The sequence below is a fragment of the Ambystoma mexicanum genome, chromosome 2q (assembly GCF_040938575.1).
Source record: "Ambystoma mexicanum isolate Mex_15411 chromosome 2q, UKY_AmexF1_1, whole genome shotgun sequence".
Lineage (NCBI taxonomy): Eukaryota > Metazoa > Chordata > Amphibia > Caudata > Ambystomatidae > Ambystoma > Ambystoma mexicanum.
The window spans coordinates 1,248,202,587-1,248,225,914 of NC_090924.1; positions in this window are offsets into that span (position 1 = coordinate 1,248,202,587).

Sequence of the window (23,328 nt, forward strand, 5' to 3'; positions counted from 1 at the left end):
CAAAAAAGGCTGCACACCCCTGCCACACACAGTCAGAGTGGGGGTGAAAACAGAATTCTCATTGTAGGAGCATGCCAGTGGGTGCTGTTCCATTCAACATGAAGCAAGGCAACAGAATTGTCCTAAAAACCGAAAATGCCTTTTAAAATGCAGCTTTGTAACCTTCAAAGTGCTGTTTTGATTCTAGATCCACTTATTTGCCAGTGAATCATTGAAATTAAAAGTGTTATACAGATCATCCAGGTGGCTCAGAGGAGATGGGCCTCATTGACTGACAGCAGCTAAGAAATGTATCTCATGAAAAACCAGCCCAACAACATTTGTTTTCAGTTCCATGGGAAAAATGCGGCTAAAATGGCAACATGTGACAATTTCAGCTGTGCAGAGAGAACTCCAAGAAAGGCTGGATACATACATCCAGACTGCAGACAAATCCCAGCACTCAAGGACAGAAATAATGCTGAATTAAATGTGTATGTACTACATAGGAAAATTGGATTTAAAAGGACTCAGTTTAAGGTGATTTTCCCTGAAGGAAGTGCACAAATCGCCTGTTTAAAAGCATGTTTTTGTGAAAGGCCTAATTCTTTAAATGTCAAAATCCACCTACAAACTGTGTTCATCTATATGTTTTAATGAAGGATGTAGGTAACTTCAAGTCAAAACCCAGTCTTGAGTTAATTATAATATTTAATTCTGGGCTGACAGCCTCAAGCCTGGGAATGGTTAATACCTCACTGCTAGCAGGAAGGCTTAATTGCTGCTGGAAGGCCTCGCATACTCAGAACAAAGGCCCTCATTAGACATTCATCTTTGCTTCAGGCAAAGACAATAGACGGCTTGGACACCCATCCTCCCAGAGGATGGGCAGTATGTGGAGGAGGCTTCTCAGTGAACTTCAAAGGACTGGCCATTTGCTCACTTGGGAAGTAAGAAAACAAAAACTAACATGGATTTTGAATGGAAATTACTTATTTTGCCACAGAACTTCATGCCATTTAACATGGCAGCCAAAATATGTAGACAAGTGAAAATACATACTTATGAATCTGAACTCATGCTAGAAATTTGAAGACGTGATTGAACCTGGTACTGCATAAGGAACAAATGTTATAAAGAAACACTAATTGCGCCAAAACTATTAATGCTGCAAGTCTAATATTGTATACCCGTGTTCTAGAGGTGATTGCACAGATATCTACTGAATTAGGAATTGTTAGGCCAAATCTTTATGATTAAAATTGACAAAATTCCACAGAAAGACAAAGCCAGCTCTCACGGACGTAGGAGTTGGAGGTAAATATAACCTATAAAATATGTAATACATGTGTCCGATTTTATTAGTGGGCATAGTTATAGAAATGTGTATTCATGGGAAAGTTACATTGTGGTTCAAAGAATTGTGGGAGTTCTCAAGTCACATCATAAAATATGACAGCTCTTTCTGGCTTCCAACCAGAAAAAGGCAAGTGCCTTTGACCTATCACTGCAGTGTGGGTGTGGTTTGTAATTCTGCCCCTACCATAAACTGAGTGATGTCACTTGGCATGATAAATAAGGGATCTTCACCACCCACAGACACACTGATTCCTGACTACATCCTGATTCCGCGTGGTGCCCTGTTCCAGAATTCTTCAACTTGTAGCTGATTCCATACTTTTTTAACAAGCCAAGGACTCAGCATTTGCTGAACTCTTCTTCAGCTACTCCCAATTCCTGAACCACCCCAAACTTCAGGGAAATAATTCTGATCCAGTTTGGCTTGCTATCATTCATGTTTGCCTGCTGAAACTCGCCATCTCACTGATCTACAGTGTCCAGCAACCTGAAGGGCCAATCCACTCCAATCCAATCTGAGGTACATTCCAATTGACCAGAACCGCACAGCTGACCATCCCGCCAGAAGTGCCCTGCTGCCTGTAGAGCCGTTCCTTGATGACCAGAACCTGATGGTCCAATCTTAAATTACAGTGGACTGTAAGTATAAACAGGGATCATAGTAACCCATAGTATATTTGCCTTGTCCTACCCCAATCTATCACCCATCCTCTCTTTAACTTAAGAACGTGTAATAGTGTCACACCAGTCTTGAAACTTTGCTTTGATTCCCTGTGCTAGTGATCATTTTTTTAAAATCCTTGTTGTCTTGTGAAATCCCAAACCCTTAAAATCATCCCAGGGATAATCCTCCAAGGCGGACACGGAGGTGCTGGGGTTGGTTTCCGCAGACCACTCTGGAGCTTACTGTGTTTCAAACTGGTAACCAGCCAAAAATACCCTAGTTTAGAGCATAATTGTCATTGTAAAACATGATTTCTGTTTTCATTTTCACGCCTTTATTTCCAAAAACGCCTCTCTTTCCAACTTGCATAATCTCTTTAATGTTATAGCTAGAGACTTAATTTCAACTCGGAGTTAAATCTAAGACCTGTAGCTAAATCCACAACTAAAAACTGCATCACAAAACAGTGTATTTGACCCGTTTGTATTAAAAAATGGCATAGTGAAAATTAGGCGGTAATTTGCATTTTTGCAAAACATTTTACACGTGCATTTTCCCATTCAAAGGATTTCCACACTCCCATTCTGATTTAAAGTGTGTTCTGTTGCTCATATTGTAGCTTATGTTTGTTAGACCCTGTTCAGTATTGCTCCCGTAGAGATTTATATCAATTTAAGGATTTTTGCACACTTTTCATTGTTTCACAAAGCCATTTTCAACTATCATTTTCAAAAGTGTCAAATTTCTCTTAACGTTTTTTCTCTCTTGCTTGGGGAGGAAAGATTATATTCAAACACTGTACTCTATCCTATATTCCTGAACACCTGCTGCTTACTTACAGCTGTGTAGAATTGCTCATGTGTGAATAAAGAACTTTGCAGGGGGAAACCTTAACCTAAACGCTATCATTTCACAAGTCAATACTGTTCTTTTCCTTTTGTTTTATCTTCTGTACAGCTATAAGTTAATCCAATTGCCGTACTTACTTGCTGAATTGTTTTGTCACCACATTGGTGATTGCTGCCCCATATATTAATTTGTGTTTGATTTGAATTTTAAACACATAAATAAATAATACTTTTACCAACCAGCCTGATTCCTGGCCCACTGTGACCTGGGGGGTATTTTGAGAAGGGTGTGATATGAGTGGTATATCACTCAGAATATTGAACCTATAGACACAATAAATAAGTATTTCATTTGCACACTACATACTAGGCTGAGACCAGGGTGTATTGCCTGATTGAAATCCATAACAGTGTGTTTGAGTTCCCTTGGAAAAGCTTCATGAGAAATGATAACAGGATCTTTATATTTTGAAACAATAAATAATATGATTGATAGTTGTGCTGCATGGCCATCCAGCCACGTACTTGGCAATTGCACAAGTTCTATTGGATTCCCAGAAACATGACATAATCAAAAAATGGCAGAATCACTAAAATAACATGGAACCCTCATGTTTTGAGTATTTTTGCAGTTTGTATTTTCCTTTACTTTTAGGATGTTGCAATTGCATATTAACATTACCTAATAATTTTACAATGCCTAGGCAAAATCAAGTAAGACAACCTTAACACCTTAAAGGCATTGAACAACTAATACTGAATACTTACCTTTTTTTCATACAGAGCAATGTGCAGCGAGGCCAACATTATTTGCAGAAGGGCGCTGTACAAGAACTCTTACCTCACCTTGCTTTTTTAAGAGCCGTGGCTTTTGAGTTTTCACTACCAGGAGTTGAGCTAATTTTAATAGTGACACTATTCTAGTAGTTGAAGGCATGAGCAATTAAATGTTAGAATGTTAGATTGGTAACTGATTCAGAAGTGTTGCACCTACAGCAAATGGATGGAAATGATATTTTAATTTTAGTAATATTAGTTGACACACTGTAGAAATATTGATATCCTCCACAAATTGGATATTAGTAATGATTGCTGACAGGGAAATTATTGCATAGGCATGTTGGCTCAAAGCCATCCACTCGTAATCATTCCTTTCATCTACTTCATTGTCGTCCATTGTAAACATGAAATGCCTAATGACTTAAACAAGAGACGTGGCAAGATGTTGATGATATTAACCTCTGTTACTTAGTACCCCACTGGTTGTAGTTTATGATATGATATGATATGGCATTTATAATGCGTCAGTACACAAGTGATTCTAGGTGCGACAAACAAGGAGAGGGTAACAGAGGGAGGACAAAACAACAATCTTACTAGGCCTTGTGTCATTCAGATCGCGCAAGTTCAGGAAAGTGGAAGGGTAGAAGTGCCGAGGGGGTGGGGGACAAGTGAAGGTAATTCAAAAGTTCAGCCAGCGGTTGGCACAGTGCAGGTAAATCAGAAAGTGCAGCCAATTGTTTTTTCATGCTAAACTCATCCGTCTAATTGGGGTTATGTCATGAAAGTGTCATAGTATGGAATGAAGAAAGGTCAATATAAATAATAGTGCCCTATCATATTTCAATTGGATCACATTAAAGGCATTATAATCAATAAAGGTACTATGTGAATGTGAGGCCCTCCATCTGGCCCTCCAATTCACCTCCCAGAGCTGATTCTCCATGATAAGATGGCCGTTGCTGCTGCCACAGCCTCCACTAGCTGCATATTTGTTTCTGCTGCGCCATATGATGGATTCTGCAGCGAACTGGCAGGTGAAGACGGCCCCCTATGAAGGGCCACCAGAAGTGTCCCCTGTCTGGACCTGCATAAGGACTCTAACATCTCCTGAAGCACAGCCTGTGTGTTTTGTTCTCCATGACATGCCTTTGGCTACCGAGGATGGTCCCCTAACGGTAAACCCATCTGGGCCTCCAATTCACCTTCAGGAGCTGATGCCCTATGATAATATGGCTGCCGCCTCTGCCACAGCTGCATTGCTGGAGTCCCTGGCCTCTAGGGACCCACCTCTGCTAACTGCAGATTGATGCCTGCTGTGACATATGGTGGATACTTCAGGGAGCTGGTAGGTGAAGCCGCCCCCCACAAAGGGCCACCACAAAGGGCTGTATCCACTGTCCGGGCTTGACCAGACAGCGACCCATTACCTTAAATCCCATGTTCTCCCCTTGCTGCTGTCTCCTGCCACTGTCTGATATCCGAGCTACAAGGGAAGGCTACTCATGCCGTATATAACTATCACAGACATCGGCCTGAAGCCTTAATGCCTGCACTGGTGTGGCCTCCACAGCCCTCCAACTTGAAATGAGCCACTCTGCGCTGCGACTTCCATGCCATGCCTGGCTTTGAAATGCTCACACACCCCCCTAACCCTCTTCTCCAACTACCCATGCCCATCCCATTTTTAACCTCAGCCGTGCTCCTTAAGGGCCAGACATGTTCCTTGCAACACTTCTGTGCCAACTTAACTAACAGCCTCACCAGGCCCACAATACTGTACTCCCAACCATGCACTTCTGCATCCCCACTTCCCACCATACCTGATAGCCACCTTCCTCACCTGACCCCATTCTTAACGCCAGCACTGCCAGATCACACCAGGTCAGTCAACCCACCCCAGACCCTTTGCAACAACTCACCAACCAGACACTGTGCACATTCCAGCACCTGAAACCACCCAACACCTCTAAGGTTAGCACACCACTCTACAATCTCTGGCTTCACCTTCCTTCTCCCACCCCTTTCTTACCTCCCCTACAACCTCACCACCACTCAATAGACCTATATAATGAGACAGCCCAAGCTGAGGAAATGAATCCCTCCCAACCTGACGCCAAGTCACCTAATCCACCCACATGGTCTAAAAATCATATCCTCACCCCCCTGGCCACCTTGTCCAGACGGGCACCTACTAGTCCAGATGATTTCACTGCTGCAAAGAACAATTCCTCACACTACCAAAAAGGCAGTTCATTATGTGCGCCTTCCAGACCTTTCTTTCATGTACTAATGCTTCACAAGCTATGAACTAGAACTGCCACTGTTCCCTCCCCATTGCTTGCCTCATCCTCCCCATCGTGGGCAATACTAGACTTGCTAGGCAAGGCTCCTGTACTCACCACCCACCTCTACCACCTCTCCCACATGCTTTATGCCCAGCTCCTCCTATCTCAGACACTGCCACAGCCACATTGCCTTTAATAAAAGAAGCAGAAGTCCTCAACTCCGCCCTTATTTCAAAAAAGGTAGCAGGCGCTCCTCTCCAGAAAGAACATGGCATGATAACCTGTTCTGAGATGAGAGTTTGCAGCACACGCTTTTTGCTCACTGTACCTTTCACAGATGGGAAATATCCATTTGCATATCAGTCTTTGTCCTGCCCACGTGGACAGTCCAGCACCGAAATGCTATGGCAATTCCTCTCTGAACAAGAGTACCAACAGCAACCCCATACACGTGTTTCAGCCTTGTTGGGTCTTGTTGGACCTGCATTGACTTCAAAACATTGACCATTACTTATCTTTGCATTCACAAAAAAAGACCCCCTCTACCTCAACAACAGCATTGCCCATAATCATAACGTGTGTTTGTGCCAATGTATCTGCCTGCCCCATGCTTCACACTCCACGCTTCAAAAAGAGTAGAACAGAAGGTGCAAGTTTCTCCATCCAAGCACCTTTGCTCTGTATTGCTATAGTACCCAACATCAGAAATGAGCTCTCTTACCCAATCTTTAAAAAAACCTTTGAAAACCTGGCTGTTAAACAAATATGACTAATGTCTGCTACTGTTGGTCTACTTGCTATGTCTGAATTCATTTTACTATTTTGTACAAAATGCTGTGATATCTCTGGGTCTGGGCGGTACAAAAATGTGATAAATAAAAAATAATGTTTAGATCACCCAGCACAATCATGGCAAATAAAAAGAGAAATGTCAATGTGTACTTCAAGCGCAGGGAATAAAAGTATAATCTTTTTGAGGATCCAGAATCCCTCTCCCCGTAACTTTCTTATGTTCTTAGAATCACAGATATGTTCTTGTTCTGGTGGAAGTTAGCTATCTCAGTTTGTGATTCAACAAAGAAGATGTGTGGAGATTGGAACATTTATAGAGTAACCATATAGAATATAACCCATGTGAGTGAGGCATTTTCCACAGATAGTTAAGGAAAATAAAGCATAGTGGTGAAAAGTAATTAGCTCAGGATTACATAATGGGGCTCATTACATGCCTGGGGCAAATTTGGTGGTAAATCCGCCCTGGTGGTATTGCAATTACTGCTGCGATGACAGGTGGAATTAAACCCCATATCACGACCTGACATGCGCGTTCATAACACCCAGCGGTAACGGTAATACTATCCAGCGGTATTTATTCGGCTGGGGCCTCCCTCTGGACAGCCTTTCTGCCTCTCTGAAACTTGAGTAGAACCATCTCCGGTTCCGGAAGTACCTCAAGATCTTCCTCTTTGTTCCTCTCCCCTTACCCTTGCACCTGCCACCTGTTGGCCGCACTTCTTATTGTTTTGATCCCATGTAAAGCACGGGTCCCCTCCTCTTTCCCCTGGCACTTTTCCTCTCCCCCCTCACCTGCACTTGCACAATCTCAATGTCCCTTAGCCTAAAAATATTGTTGTCTCTGTCCTCCCTCTGTTCCCCCTTCCTTGCCTTGTCGCGCTTTGAAACACTTGTGTATAGGCGTGCTACAAATCCCATATCATATCATATCATATCATACCATCGACAATCGTCTGGCGGCAATACTGACCAGATTCAGTGGTATTAACGTTACCACTGGCACACCAGGAAGTATTACTGCCAGATGGTTTTACCGCCGGTAGAAATAACATCACCGCCAGAAAGGAATGGAGGGCAGCCGCTATCTTTAAAAACTCAATCCACTCTGAATCTCCCATTTCCTGTGGCCATCCAGACACACTACTAGGAAAAGCATCATGTCACAGGATAAGGGAAAGGCTTGCCTCCGTGAACTGAGGCAGCACAAGCATAAGTTCTCTGAGAAGGAGCTCAACACGCTGGCAGAGGAGGTAGTGCAGCATGCATAAGAGATGTTGGCAGCAGGCAGCGGAAGACCTGTTCCATCCAGGACAAGGTGATAGCTGCGGGAACCATTCAATGTGATGTGGAGGACTGCCGTAAATGTTGGAATGACCTGAAGTCGAGGGTCCGCATCCTAATCTCACGCCACAGGAGGGAGAGTGCTGCCATAGCAGATGGCACAGAGGAACCCATCAACCTCATGCTGTGGGAGGAGATGGCCATCTCCATCCTCCACATGGAGGGCATTAAGGGATCAGGAGTGCAGTGGCCAGAGCAGGAAGCCAGGGTGATGGTGGTAGGTCTATTGTAACCCATGTACATGTGAATGCAGTGGCCAATGGCATGTGTCCCTTGCAATATATGAGCACAATGGGCAAGAGAATGCACAATGGGCAAGAGAATAGGCAAACAAATGGCAATCACAGCAAATGCACACTGAGTACATGCATGTGCCAGGGGAGGAGGGAAAATGTAGTAATGCACATGCACTGTAGGTGAAATGTGCATGCCAACACATGAAAACATGAGAAGCACCAATTTGTGCCATGATAGTCCATGTTGACAAGTGAAGACCCAGCGCACTGACAACAAACATCCTAGGCAGGCCAACAGGCAACACACACTTGCATGCACTGTGTACACCCGCAGTAGGCACTACCTCCATCTAGAAGTAGCAGCACTCATTGGTCTAATACCACCCATGTCAATCATACAAAATCCGCATATGTAGAACACACACCATCTTGCATGTGTGTCTTGCAAGTCTGCTGACATGTCTGCAAGAAGACTGACAGCATGTCATTGTATTTCCAACACAGGCCATTGACAGTGAAGAGACCGGACCCTCCACTGCTGCTAATCCATCCACCTCCAACCCTGCACAGGCTTGACCTGTAGGCAGCCAAGGAAGGCAGCAGAGTAAGCATCAAGGCCACCAAATGGCAGCAGAGTGGAATCTCTGACAGGTCTGGAGGATTGCACCATTCCCACAGGTGTGTCAAGCAGCCCCTCCAAGGGCCATGCAGATGGCACGGCTGCCACTGAAGCATCCACAGCTGGCACCTGTGACAATCAACACATTTGCAGTCCCTGTTCTGGCACCATTTCATCATGGCACCACAAGGAGGGGAAGGAGTTGGAAATGGGCTTCTCCGCCCCGTGCTTCAACCCACACCCTCCCTACAGCCCACCACCTCTGCCCATGCACAATATGTCAGCCATATGGTCACGGATATATGCCATCGAGCAACAGCAGGCAGCACTTGAGACACTGGCTGTCCAGCAGGTACAACGGAGGCAGCCATGAGAGACTGCCTGCAGGGGTGCTGCCTCACCCAAGCCACTGCTTCCATAACCACAGTTGAGCAGAGAATGCGTGAACAAATCAACGGTATGTCAGCCTTTGCTGAGGCCCTCAATACATGCATTATTCTGGCCCTGCAGCATATCTGGGGACAGGGGTTAGAGCCCTCCCCCTCAGTTAACACACAAAGGGCTCTCAACCTAGCACCCCGAGGAATAAATCACAGTGCTACCTAACTCCCAAGAGGCAGGAGCAGGCTTCCATGCCCAATAGGTGCCAGAAGTAACTGCCTTCTGTGTGACACTACAATGATGTTTTGGAAATGTTGTTTTGGGAGTGTTTTTGGGGAGGGAGAGGTTTTTTGTAATGGTGTTTTGTGGAAGGTGTTTTGGGGATGGTGTTTGGGATGTTTTGTGGGGATGTTTTTGGCGATGGTGTTTTGGAGGGTTTTCGGAGAGGGTTTTTGGAGAGGGTTGCTTGACATTTGCACATTAACTAGTTCACTTCATTGCTAGGATATTCCTTTTTGTGGGCAAGGGTGTAATTAATAATGTGACTGTATACAGATGTGTGTTGCAAGTGCATGTCAATTGGCTTCAAAAGAAATCGTCATTCAGTTCTTGCCGAACAAGACGTCCATCCCAGCCTGAGGCAAGTGTTGCTCAGCTTGCCACAGGCATGGACAATTTGGCTGCCCTTCTCTGGCCTGTACGTTAGGGCCTCTCCAGAGTAGTGTAGGCACTGGAAACAAGCCTTGAACAGGTCAAAGGTCTACTCGATTCAGAGCCTGGTCCAGACGTGTGCCACATTGTAGGCCACCTCCTGTGGCTTCTGTGGATTCCGCATGGATGTCATCAGCCATGCTAGCTGAGGTTATCCAGAGCCACCTGCAAGGGCAAAGGTCATAGATGAAAGTCACAGACCATTGTGGATGTATTGCCCATTGCAACGGCATGTTGATACAGTCTGTTCATGCATTTCACATGTATTGTCACACAACATGATTTCCCAAGCCAGTACTTGCATATGCAGACATTCACTCAAGGGGTACATTTGCTCTGTTGTGGGAAAATAATACACTCAGCGCACAGCCACCACTCGTCATTATCATGGCCTGTGATTGTGTGATTAACAGGGCATCATGCAATAGTGCCTGCTTCAGGCCTGTGCATTGCTCTGATGGCTGTTTAGTTATACTTGTGCAGTTTACCTGCATCTATTTCATGATGGCTTCACATCCATGGGCACCTGAGTACAATATATGAATACTGCCAGTGTCACATTCCTTTGAGGTAGTTTTGAAGTGTGATATTACATGTATATAGATGTGTGATTTTGCATTGGGTTTTGTGTAGTCCTATGTGTGTGTTGCTAGCCTGTTGGTTGAATATGCATTGGTGATTTACTGCAGGATTGTCAACCATGTCCTAGTCCTGTGGGCTGTAGTCTGTCATGTGTTGGGTGAGATGGAAGGTCATGCATGTGCAGGGTCTTACAGGGCAGGCATTCTTCCGTTGTGTTATTCCCCTCACATGGCATTGCACATGTGCTGCGAGAATAGTCTGTGTGATGGCACTTGTACTCACCCAATATCCACTCCTGTTGCCCTCTATGCCGCTCCATGTATCCAGGCACAGTGCTGTTCCGCAGGACCATGGAATTGTGGATTGAAACAGGGAACAGCAGTGTCTAATGTGGAGGTTAGGATCACAGGCGACCTGGAAATTTAGGGAGTGGTAATGCTTCCTGTTGCGGTATACCTCTTCACATGCCCGAGGTACCACCAACTTCACATGGGTGCAGTCCACATCAGCAATCATATAGGAAATTTGTGCTGCTTCATAGAAACGTGCCTTAATGGTGTTCTCCTAGGCTGGGGTGGTGGGCAGGGAGATGTGTACAGAGACATGGTACAGGAGTGCATCCAGTACCTTCACAAGCACATTTAAAATTGTGGGCTAGTACATGCTGTCCAGCATGCCCAGTGTGCTGGAACATTTCCATTGCCAAGAAATGCCAGACCAACACAAGCCTCATCAGTGGGGGTAAGGATATACTGATGTTAATCCAGCTGTGAGAAACCTGAAGGTGTCTCACCCGCTAGTCCCCAGGGATCTGTCATCCAGGTGGCCAGGTATACAAATATAGGGCAAAATCCCAAGATTTTTGTTTTCAGGGAAACAATTCTCAAAAAGGGACGTTAATCAGGGAACAGAAATAGTGCGTCAAGCACAGAGAATTGAAAACCCCTCACTACTAAAGCCCGAGGGAAAGTAGAGATTGACCGATTGTCTTCACATGCAAATTAACAACACCATAAACATATCACACAAATGCACATTGCGATGAAAACCATTGAAACTAGAGGGCATTTAGAACAATCCAAGTGAAAAAAATATATATAAATCTTACTTTATTAATAAATATTAAAAGCAGAACGTATCTAATTTAATTTTTGGCCGAAACATGTCGACACTCTCTTTCTCTAATAGCGTTTAAACTTAACCGCTATAGTCGAATTGGTCAAATGCGAAAGGAGGACTGATAAAATGTCCACTCTCCCAATTGTATGTCCTATTGTATAGACAGTTGTCTTCTGTGTTTTTCGTGATGCACTGCTGTATGAATATATACTGCTTTTAATATTTATTAATAAAGTAAGATTTATATATATTTTTTTCACTTGGATTGTTCTAAAGTTGACGCACTATTTCTGTTATCCAGGTGGCCAGGACATGGCCATTGCTTTTGGATCCAGTTCCTGGGATGGACCAGTGCGGGAGGATCAACTGGATGAGGGGTCTTCGTGTAGTGGAAGTGGGACACCGGAGGGTGAGAAGTAGTATCCGCGTCCTTGTAACACCTTTTCCCCATCCTACCAGGTAGGATACCTAAGAACTCAACCCCCACCCCATCCCCGACACAAACACTTTCTCACGAAGAGTTTGCCATCAGCGACAATGGACTAACACCAGAGCCTTATACCTGATATGTCCCAACACCATAGTCAGGCAAGGTCAGGCCATTACTGATCATAACACACACCTGACTTCCATCACAATTCCTCACACAGACAAAAGGCAGAGCAAGAAAGCATACTCTGAGCGAGGTAAAACAAAAATGAGGAAACAGTAGTTCCAAGAAGGCAGTTTGACAAAAGGAGAAAGAAGGTGAGGCAGGGAGGGTTGCAAGGAGGGAAGCACCCTTGACCTGTTAAGAATGTTACTTTTGTGAACCTTGGAAATGTAAGAAACCTAAGACCAGGAACTAAGTCTGATCAGATCTGCACAGTGCATCAGAGGTACCCGGGCTCTCCTGCGTCGATAACCAAGGAGAGGAGGAGCTATTGCCGCTATGGTACTGTCATTGGCTTCTACAACAAAGCAGCGTCAGAAAAGACAGCACAGCCGGTGAGTCGCAGAGACTGATACCGAACCAGCTTGTATTTTGAACCAAGGTTACAAGTGGCAACATTGTATTAAGAGAACAGTATGTGAGGAGTTTGGGATGAATGACACAAATACAATTGGAAGCCAAAGGAAATAATTGAACTTTGTAATTGAACTTTGGGAGGCCAAGGAAAGATACTTTACGGAGAGTAGTCCAGTGCCAGATGGGTGCCCATTTGAAAGATTCTGTTAGGTATTCAACTGATGCTGAGTGTGAGAGAAAGACATATTGAGATCGAAGTAGTCAGGCAATGGGTCAAGCTAATCCCGTGCACATTCAAAAGACTTTGATAGTTTAATGTAGGTCACAATTGGTCTGAGCCTGGCTAAGAGAGACTAATTGAACAAAAAAGGGATCTGAGCCGGGCAGAGGGGGATCCGGGATGAACCGAGAGTCACCTGAAAAACAATTCTCTGAACTGTGTTTGAAAAGGGTCTGAGCCCTAAAGAGGGGGATCCAATGTTGAACTTTTTGTTTTTGAAAAGGATCTGAGCCCGGCTGAGGGGGATCCAGGGTGACTCCCCAAATTAATACTGAAGAGAACATCTGCGTGTTGTTTCTTCTGTAGCAGGTCCTCTGTGTCAAGAGACTTGCTAGAAGTAAAGAGACTTGGACACAGAAGATCCTGAACTGGGAAAATGGAACTGTATAATTGTGCCGCAGAAGCCAGAGTGTGTGCTTTGCTTGAGTGACCCGCCTTACCCCAAGCTGAAATCGCGTGGCAAGGGAGGCCAACGGTCCGAGCATCCTGACATATTATTTTGTGAACACTTCCTTCTTTTTCATGAACATTACCCCACATTACTTGTAAATTAGTGGCAAGGATAGGCAATCGTTTTTTTTTTAGTATAGTCCTTTTTATTTTGACAGCACTCCACTAGGACTGCATTATTATTATTTGATTTCTGTACTTGCACCATCTGTAGATGTAGGTTTCGATAGGCATTTATCACACCTCTATGCAAGTACAATAAAAACCCTTGAACTGTGGTCAAATGTCTGTCTTACTGTTGATACCATGCCTTCCTTACACTGCTCTCTTAATTGTCATCCTGGATCAAGGTGAGCAGCTCAGCAATGGTCTCCCTTTTTAGTCGTTACAGGGTGATTAGTTGGTTGTCAGACAAGGTCCAGGGTGAGGGCCTGACATGAGGTGAGAATGCTCGCCTTACATGATGGTTCATCCTCCTCCTGCCCCTCCTCCTCCTATCCTCTGTGTCCTGCTCTTCCAGCCTCTGCAGCTCAATGTGGAGCCGGAGCAACTGCATCTCCACGTTCACAGAAGCCAGTGGCAACACCATGGTGTTGGAAAATGTGTTTGGGGATGGCATTGTGTACCCTTCCTAATACTTGTGTACAATCAGAGGTGCTCTCCATTCATGTCAGAATTGGTCTCCAAAGCTACAACTTAAGGTATCACAACATAGCCTTGGATCATATGATTGTTGTACATAGTGTACATTCCTAGAGATTACCTCTGATTATTTATATTTGGGAGTACAGAAGGAATCAAACTAGCTAATATTTTCGGTTATACCAAAGGATACAGGAGTACAATTGATTTTTTAGAACTTAGTGCAATGAATCAATTATTGTTATAATCTACATAGTGGTTAAAAGTATATTTAGTGAGGTAAGAAAGGGGTACAATACTCATCATTTAAATTTCATATGGTTTTAGTTACTGGTCATAAGGGAATAGGTGTCAGGAAGGCTCACATATAAACAGTATCATGTGTCCAGATCGTTTTGGGAGGTGCTGGACAGTGGTGTGGGTTTGGAATCCTAAGTAGACAACATAGGTAGATGATACAAGTATTGTGTTTTCAGGAATATAACTCGTTAAGGACATGTGCCAATAGGGAAATCAGTATTGAGCCATTTTGAATGAATTGTAGTATTTTACATATATATATATTTTTCTATCTCCTATTATTGTGTCTTAAAACCATTTATTATTCTCTCTATTTTTTTAGATTATACTTATGAAAAGGACTTTGGATTAACATGACACACAATGAACAAACATCTGTGATTATGACTATGCCTATTTTGATTTCGTGTATACATGAGCTAATTAATATTGTTAAGAATTGTACTGTGTAAGGATATTGAATGACTGTTAAAAATACTACCTGGATAAAGCCCTGATCGGCAAAATATTTGCACATGCTCCCTAATGAGTTAATTATGATTTTGTTGGTTTTTATTGAGATCATTATATAAATGCTCTTTTTTTACCACAGCACATGGAGTTGTCTGGATTTTATTTAAACACTTTGAATGTACCGACAGGCTTGTAATTAACCTGAATGTATGTAGTGTAAAAGACAGATTTTAGTCCATTCTTCCTGATTCCACAGTTTCCAGTTCAGAAAGCAGGGGAGACTACTATGCCAACTTCCACATTAGAAACTGCAAAGTTGTTTTTCAACAACTTAACTAGTTTACTGTTCAATAAATCTGGTTTTCAGGGCACCAATGAATCTACAAGGGGGATGTTGATTAATCTTCTGTATCATGAGGCAAATACATCTGAGAAACAGACTAAGATTATCCGTATAATTAAAACTTAATATAATTATAATATTAGTCCATACAATTGCGTATACTTTCAATGCACCAGGTCACTTGATTAAGCAACCTGAAAAGAATGTAAGATATGTACTAATTTAAACATATGTTCATTAAGCAAGTATGCATTACTTAGTCAGAAAAAAGAAAGGGCGGAAGCCAGTCCCACAATCAGGTGCAGTAATGTGCAGGTCAGATATATATCTCAGCCAATCTGCTGACCTACCATTCCAGATGTGTAGCTCCATCTCACCAACCCTATTTTCTTACCCATCATCCTCTGGTGTCCTTCCCTTGCACCACATTCTCAATGCCCCCCAGTTTCCTACAATTAACTTTCAAACCTGTTTCCCTTTTGCTCCATCCTTCAACTAATAATTCAGTCCCCTTCCCTCGCCTTGCATACACCTCCTTCCCTTGCCAACATTGCTCAGTCACCGATTCAACCCCTCTCAACCCCTTTAATCTGAATTGCACTAAGCCCATTCTGTGCCCTTCACTACCTTCTGTTGCTCTGGCTTACAGTAGACTACCTTGAATTACCAGTCAGCCTCTGCTAGACACAACAAGAAGACATGGCCGTGGTCTTGCTGATGATTGCGGCTATGGGAACTGCACTTGAAAGCTGCAGAGCAAAGGACAGCAACATGATGTGTCTTTTTCGTGCTCCCAAGTTCACTTTCTTGGCAAGTCGGCCACATATTTCAACTCAAGGAAGCAGAGACAACTGCAAGAGCAAAAGGCCTTGGACCTGGTGATGGAGAGGGATCAAGAGTGACCTATTATATATATATTAATGTGTGTTTTCAATAAGGTGGCGTGTGTGCGTGTGTCTGTTGCAGTTTTTTTGTCTCGGTTAATGTATCCAAGTGTATTTGTGACAGAGTAAAGTATAGGTAGAAAGGTGTATCTGTGTTCATGTGCCTTTCAATCTAATTATCTGAATTTAGTGTTAATTTGCATGTGTGTCTTTTGTTAGTCACATAAGGGAACAGTGGTCTGGTGGTCTGGTCAAGGCATCATTACCTGTTTGGTGGCATCTGGGTGGTAAATCCGCCCATATACCACCAAACTGTATTACCATTACTGTCACTTGGACTGGCTGATAACAAGTGGTGGCAACGGCAGTAAATACCCATTCCATGGAGTCCCATTGAAAACTATGGGGGCATGTGTTGGTATTACTGCATTGGTAGAACCGGTGCCGGTAATATCATGATATTTGCCAGTAAGTTGCCTGACATACCTCCAGCTGTTAGCTAAAGTAAATCAGGAGTCCCACTGGAAAACTTGGAATTGGTCATTGCGGTAATGTGCGTGTAAACATTATTAGCGGCATGTTATTACTGTACCGGCCAACTTGTAATGAGACCCAAAGAAAAAAATCACAACCTTAGGGGGTCATAAAGAGTTGGGTGGTAACACTAAAATAATCATCTTTTGGCAAATCACTCTACAACTGTCTATTTTCCTATCCTTATTATAAAACTCACCACTCGATACTCCCAATACTCCATTTTCCATTTCTCTTTCACGTTCATCTAACAAACAAAATTGACAAGCTAACCATACCTTCTCTAAGACTTTTCCACCTCACCTCTCTTCCTCTTAGACTCAACTTCTCCTCTCTTCACTTCCTTACCTCATCAACTGAACATTGCACTCTGTATGCAACAAAACGTCCTTTATAACTGACTGCTTTCACTCTAGCTCTCATCCCCTAGACCTTCTTGCTATCACTGAAACCAGGATTTCTCCATCTGACTCTGCCACTCTGGCAGCCCTAAAAGACTCCAAACTATCCTGTGTTCACACTCCTCGGCTGTTGGCAGTGATGCAGGTGTCAGATACCTACTCTCTTCCCATTTCAATGCCTCACAAATCCCCAACACCACGTTCTCTCCTACCTCTTTTGAATTCACCATCTCTACTTTTGCTCTGTATCACTGGGTTCACATTATCTCCATCTATTGCCCTCCTGTTCCTACTGAACCATTCCTTGATGACCTTTGGAAACTCCTTGATTCTCTTTCCTCTAAACGTCACCTCATTCTCATAGGTGACTTTAACCTTCCCTCTCCAACCACTTCTAAGAAATCTGAACTTCAGTCTTTTCTTAGTGACCATGCTCTCCACTCTTTCCATAACCTACCTACCCACACAGGGGGTAACTCTTTGTATCTCTTATTCATCTCCAACTCGCTCTCAGCCTTAATACTGTCACCCCATCCTTATCTGATCACTAAATTGTTTCCACCACCATCTCCTTTCCACCCTCTGACCTTTCCTCACCACTTGCTTCACCTACTACTAAAATGAAATTTAAACCTTCTGCTGTTCCCCCTTTTCTCTCCGACCTACAGTTCTCACTCTCTTCCTTCACACCCAATACCTCGTCCACCAACACTACCTTCTCCAGCTTACAATCCCTAGTATATGACTCATTCTCCTTCCATTTCCCACTGCTTACTTTCACCCTTAAATCTCAGCATCCTCAACCATCGGTCATCCCATTCATATGCTCTCTCGACACAGACATGTGTTGGCTGATGCGCAAATGGAGGCATATCCACTCATATGAGGATCTGCAACTCTACTTCTTTGTCCTGTACTCTCTCAAGTCCACTCTTGATAGTGCTAAAAGGAAATATACATAACCCTCATTGACTCTCACTCTAACCATCCTCGCTGGCTAAAAGGCACCCTCAACTCACAATTCCTAAGTCTATGATTATCAACTCCACTCTCACATCTAATGACCTAGCTGAATACTTTGCTGCAAAATTACAAAAATGTGAGACTCTCTCCCGACCTTCTTCACATTCCTCCAACATTTTATACTCTACAATCATCCCCTGCCTCCAACTCCCACTGTAGTCTCACTAATACTGGCAAAGTCATATCTCTATTGATGAAGGCTAACCCCTTGTGTGCCCCATCAGACTGCCTTGCTCCTCAGCTAGTCAAACATATTGCCCCATTCTTAGCCTCTCATCTTGCTGAACTCCTCAACCTATCCTTGGACTCTGCTTACTTTCCCTCTGTTTTCAAAACAGCCACGGTCATCCCTCTCCTAAAAAAGCAAGGTGCTGACCCAAACCTACCGGCTAACTTTCATCCTGTGTCTCTCCTTCCAAACTTCTCTAGAATACTTGAAAGGGAAGAGTTCAACTGTCTTACCAATTTCTAACACATCCACAACCTTCGAAACCCCTTACAAGCAGGATTCCGCTCATGTCACTCCACAGAAACTGCTCTCATGAATGTGTCCAACATCATCACTTCTGCCAAGCACTCAAGCCTATTGTCTATCCTAATTCTCCTTGATCTGTCTGCTGCCTTTGACAATGTCGATCACGCTAGATCCTTAATACACTCTTTCTTCTTGGGATGATCAAGCACTTACCTGGATTGAATCCTACCTTGCACCTCACCAATTCTGTGTCTAATGGAGCAACAACACCTCTCAACTCACCCCTCTAATGTATGATGTTCCACAAGGCTCAGTCTTGGGTCCCCTTCTCTTTACACTCTACACTTCTGCTCATGGGACACTAATCTCCTACTTTTGGTTCTTGTACCAACTGTTTGTGGATGACACCCAAATCATCTTCTCTTTTCCTGAACTCTCCTCTGATCATTCTATCAACATTTCCAACTGTCTCTGCCATTACAAATTGGATGGCTTTGCACTCTTTGATGTTAAACTCTACCAAAACAGAGGTACACTTCTCCCCTGACAAAATCTCTCTCTCATCTCTTCCACTGCCTATCCAGTTCCCACCTGACACTCTCCCATTCTCTTCTTCAGCTAGAATCCTCACCCCCATCTATGACCCTTCTCACACCTTCACTACTTTCACCTCCAAAACTGGAACAGCGGCTTACAACAAAATACTAAATATTAGGAAAATCAGGCACATCCTTCCTTTCAAAACCGCCAAGCATCTCTTAACCACTGTCACGACTCGCTCCCTTCGCTCCCGTTCCCGCCACTTGGGGGCATGTTTTTTGCTGGACATTTCCTCCGAACCTAATGCCACAGTGCTGTAATGAATTGGGAGCGCTAAATCCCTATTTTCCAAACTACTTCCCTTCCGGATCCATTCCAGGTTTTTGGCAGCCAGCATGCTTCTTTAACCAAATGACTGTGCTTCCCAGAATGCCTGGCCCACTGCTCCACCTCCACCCTTGCAGGACAAGGTTGGGTGGAGGATAGGCAACACCTGTGGCTGCAGGTGCAGCAGTCAGCACACCTGAGGCGTGTGCTCGTTAAACAGCTTTAAAAGCCTCAGTCTCACTTCAGTCCAGCGCTGGTCATCGTTTGCAGTGTTCCTGTTTTTGACTAGTCCCTGGTCCCTGGTTCCTTGCCTTTGTACCTACTTCCTTGTTCCTGTTTTCTTGTTTCCTCCGCCCTGAATTTCGGATTCATGCGCTAATTGATTTCTGCTGCCTTGATTTCCCTTTTTGTCTTCCCCTGTTTGCAGGCAGCAATTCTCAGTGCTTTCCCCTTTTAGATGCAGCCCAGTTTGTCTGTGTTCTATATTTCTTTGACTCTGTCCTTTGCTGCTGCTACCCATTTGCCTTAGCCTTCCTCTTAGTTTAGTTTCCTGTCTTTTCCTTGGAGGGGTAGGGAGAAGTTTGCATAGATTATTTCGTTTTTCCCTGCTCCTGATCCTTACTTTCTAGAGGATCCATTCCATGTTTTCCATTTCACTTCTGCATCCATTTCCCATTTGATCATTAGGTGTGGTGTGCGGTGGTAGCTAGCTCCTGTGTGAATGCTTATGTTTTCCCCACTAATTTGTAATCCCTATTCCAACTTAGGTATTTAGTTTTCTGCAGCGGATCACGCTCTGCTGCCTTCCAGTCTCCGCCCTTGCCCTGCCGGGCTCTCCACATTGCAGCGGATCTCACTCTGCTGCCTTCCAGCCTCCGCCCTTGCCCTGCGGGCTCTCCACATAGCAGCGGATCACGCTCTGCTGCCTTCCAGTCTCCGCCCTTGCCCTGCCGGGCTCTCTACATTGCAGCGGATCTCGCTCTGCTGATTCCCAGCCTCAGCCCTTGTCCTCTGGGCTCCCTGCCCGGCAGCCTGCCTCATTCTGGCTGCCTTCAGCCCTTGTCCTCTGGACCTCCCTACTTCTCCCATTGCTGTTATAGCCTTTTCTGGGTCCCAGATTCATCAACAGGATTCGTGGGCTAGCTGACATTCAAGAGGTGTATCTCGTCCTCGTGAGTACAGTTCTTAAGTTCCCTTATGTAATACCATCAAGAGTGTTAGTACACAGATCCTGTCATTGCTGGCCCTCCACGTGGGTTTAGCGCTGTCAGTACCTGTAACAGCGATTGGGGGTAAGGTGCTTGCCGACTTTCCTCGCGGTCAGGTGCTTACCCCACATCCCTTTTCATATATTGGTTTTGATGTCACACTCTATTTGCACTCCTGGGTTCTAGCATACCTGAGTCGTTGTTCCTGGGTGCACATTTCCCTTGCCATATTTGTTGCCTTTGTACTCGCCTGACTAATCCTGACAGTATGACCAGCCCAAAATTCCCATTGAATATGGCAAGTTTAAGAAAGAAAGGCAGCAAGGCCTCTAACAAGTTTGTACAGAAAGCTTCCCCTACATTTACCTGTGACAATCAAATCACTAGTCCTGACTCCAATGAACTCCTTGTCACGAATGGGCATTTACGTGCAAAGTATTTTTCCCATAGGATGGCACATCCTACATGGCCTGCTCCTAGTTCTATCTTTGGTTTTGATCCCGATTCTATGTCAGCACAAGCCTTAGCCGCAGAAAACAACACACTGTTAGACTTATTATACGAGAGTACCTCTGTTGTTGAACCCCATGATTCCAGTTGTGCTTCACCTCAGATAGAACAGTTTCATGATACCAACATAAAGAATGGAGGGATTTCTTGCATAACTTCTGTTTTCTACCCTCAGTCTAACGCATACTCTGTTGCACAGGTACAGACTGTAGTCCCTAATGCCAAGAGGTCTAAAGTCAATAGTTTGTTTAAGGGAAACACAGACCAAGTTGGAAAGACAAACTATAAATCACAGAACCTGCAAGCAGTAGAGGACAATGTACAATCGATGCATATTCAGATTGCTAGTGCAGGATCCAGTCCTGATGCCACTATGCTTCCAACTGTGCCTACTGATAGTGATGTACAGTTAATGCAGGGCATGCTAAGAGCTAAACTTGAGGAGTTAAGACAAAAACTCATTTCTGCACAAGAGGAAAATAAAACCTTACACTCTTTACTGAATACACCTCAGACTTTATCTGTTGATGTGGAGGAAGTGAACACTGTTCAGCCCCTGAGTGTAGAGACTTTGGTAAACCATGATATTTGTCGATATGTTAGATCTATTGGGAGTGAAGGTCTTTCGTCTAGCACAGCGCTTAATCTAGGCACGGGTTCTAACAATTGTTCTGCTGTTTATCAGGGATTGCAGTTAGCCGAAGAGTTACAAGCCACTCCTTTACAAAAAATACCCTGTGTAGCAGTTTTTCATAATTCTGAGCTAGCACACATACAAGCCTCTGATTCCCAAACACAATCCACAATGGTGGCATACACAGATTCAGTCATTACCCTAGGCTTAGGCCCTGCTCTTGATACAGCTGCTGAGACTGAAGTAGATGTTAAAGCTGATGTGGAAAACAACGTTACCTCTGGGTTCACTCTTCCTTCTGCCAATTCTGATCAATACGAACAGTCAGAGACAGTACAGATTTCATGTTCTGATGAACTCATTCCACAGGATACAGAACCAAAAGACCAGCAGGCGATTCCTGAACTGTTGATTGTTAATCTGCCTCTTTCAGAAGCTAAGACAGAGGAATGGACAATTGACGAAATCCTGATTAACAGAGACTTTACTATGGTGATTCCACTGGTTGATTTTGACTTCCACAAAGAAAGAGACTCTGTGTCACCCACTAAAGAAAAGGACTGCAAGGGTACGGTTCAGTCCTTGGTTACTGGAGCCAAGGAGTCTAATGCCCTAAAGGTGCCCTCCATTCCTGAGCCACTAATGTGTCTATCAACTTCTGAGACTTCTGTGTGTCCTCCTACAACCATTGACTCTTCTATAATTCAATCCACAGCCCTGCCGTCATCTTTGGCACACCTGTCTTCAACCAATGAACCGCAGCCATGTCTGCCATTTACTCAAGAGCCAGTCCCAAAGACCTGGACATGTTTGTATCCAGCAACCGAGATTGCTCCAGCTTGCATGCCTTCAGCCTCAAGGTTTCCCCTGACCTGCCTGTCTTCAGCTACAGTGACTCATCCTGCAGATCATCCTTCAGCTTTAGAGCCTCCGGTAGTCCATCAAAAGAGCATGTCTTCAGTCCCGGAGTATACTGAGTATTTGCCTTCAGTTCATGAGACACCTGTATCCTGCATAGCCTCGCTGCCAATATCAGAGGCATACCTGTCTACATCAAAAGATTCGGCTGTGTTTTCTTCTGCGCCAGCGATTCCTCCTGAATCCCTACCATTTACAGTCGATGAACGTCTAGCCTGCCTTTCTTTTGCTTCAGGAGGAGCACCAGAATGCCTGCCTTTTCCACAAGACGATTCTTCCAACTGCTTCATTTTAGCATCAGTGCCTCCTAAAGATGCAGCATCAGAGTTTGAGACTTTTGCCAGCTCCCGCTTCAGAGTCATCAAGCTGGACCAAGTGGTGAGGTCAGAACCACTCACTTGGGTGTGCACAAGGGGTGGTGCAGACCGGCGTATTACCTACAGGACTTGTGCAACAGAATTCCGCCAAGAAGCACCAGTCGGGTGCTAGTAGCCAAAGGAAGGGAATGACTGCTGCAGTTCAAGATGCGTCTGTTATTGCTCCTTCTGCGAGTCTGCCTGAAATACCAAGTACTGCGTCTATCACTCCTATCAGGATGCCAAACATCCCTGCTGTGGTATCCCACGTGAAACAAGGTGGCTACACGACTGTCACCAGGAGTACCAGCCTCGTACAACCCATGGGACTTCCAGGCA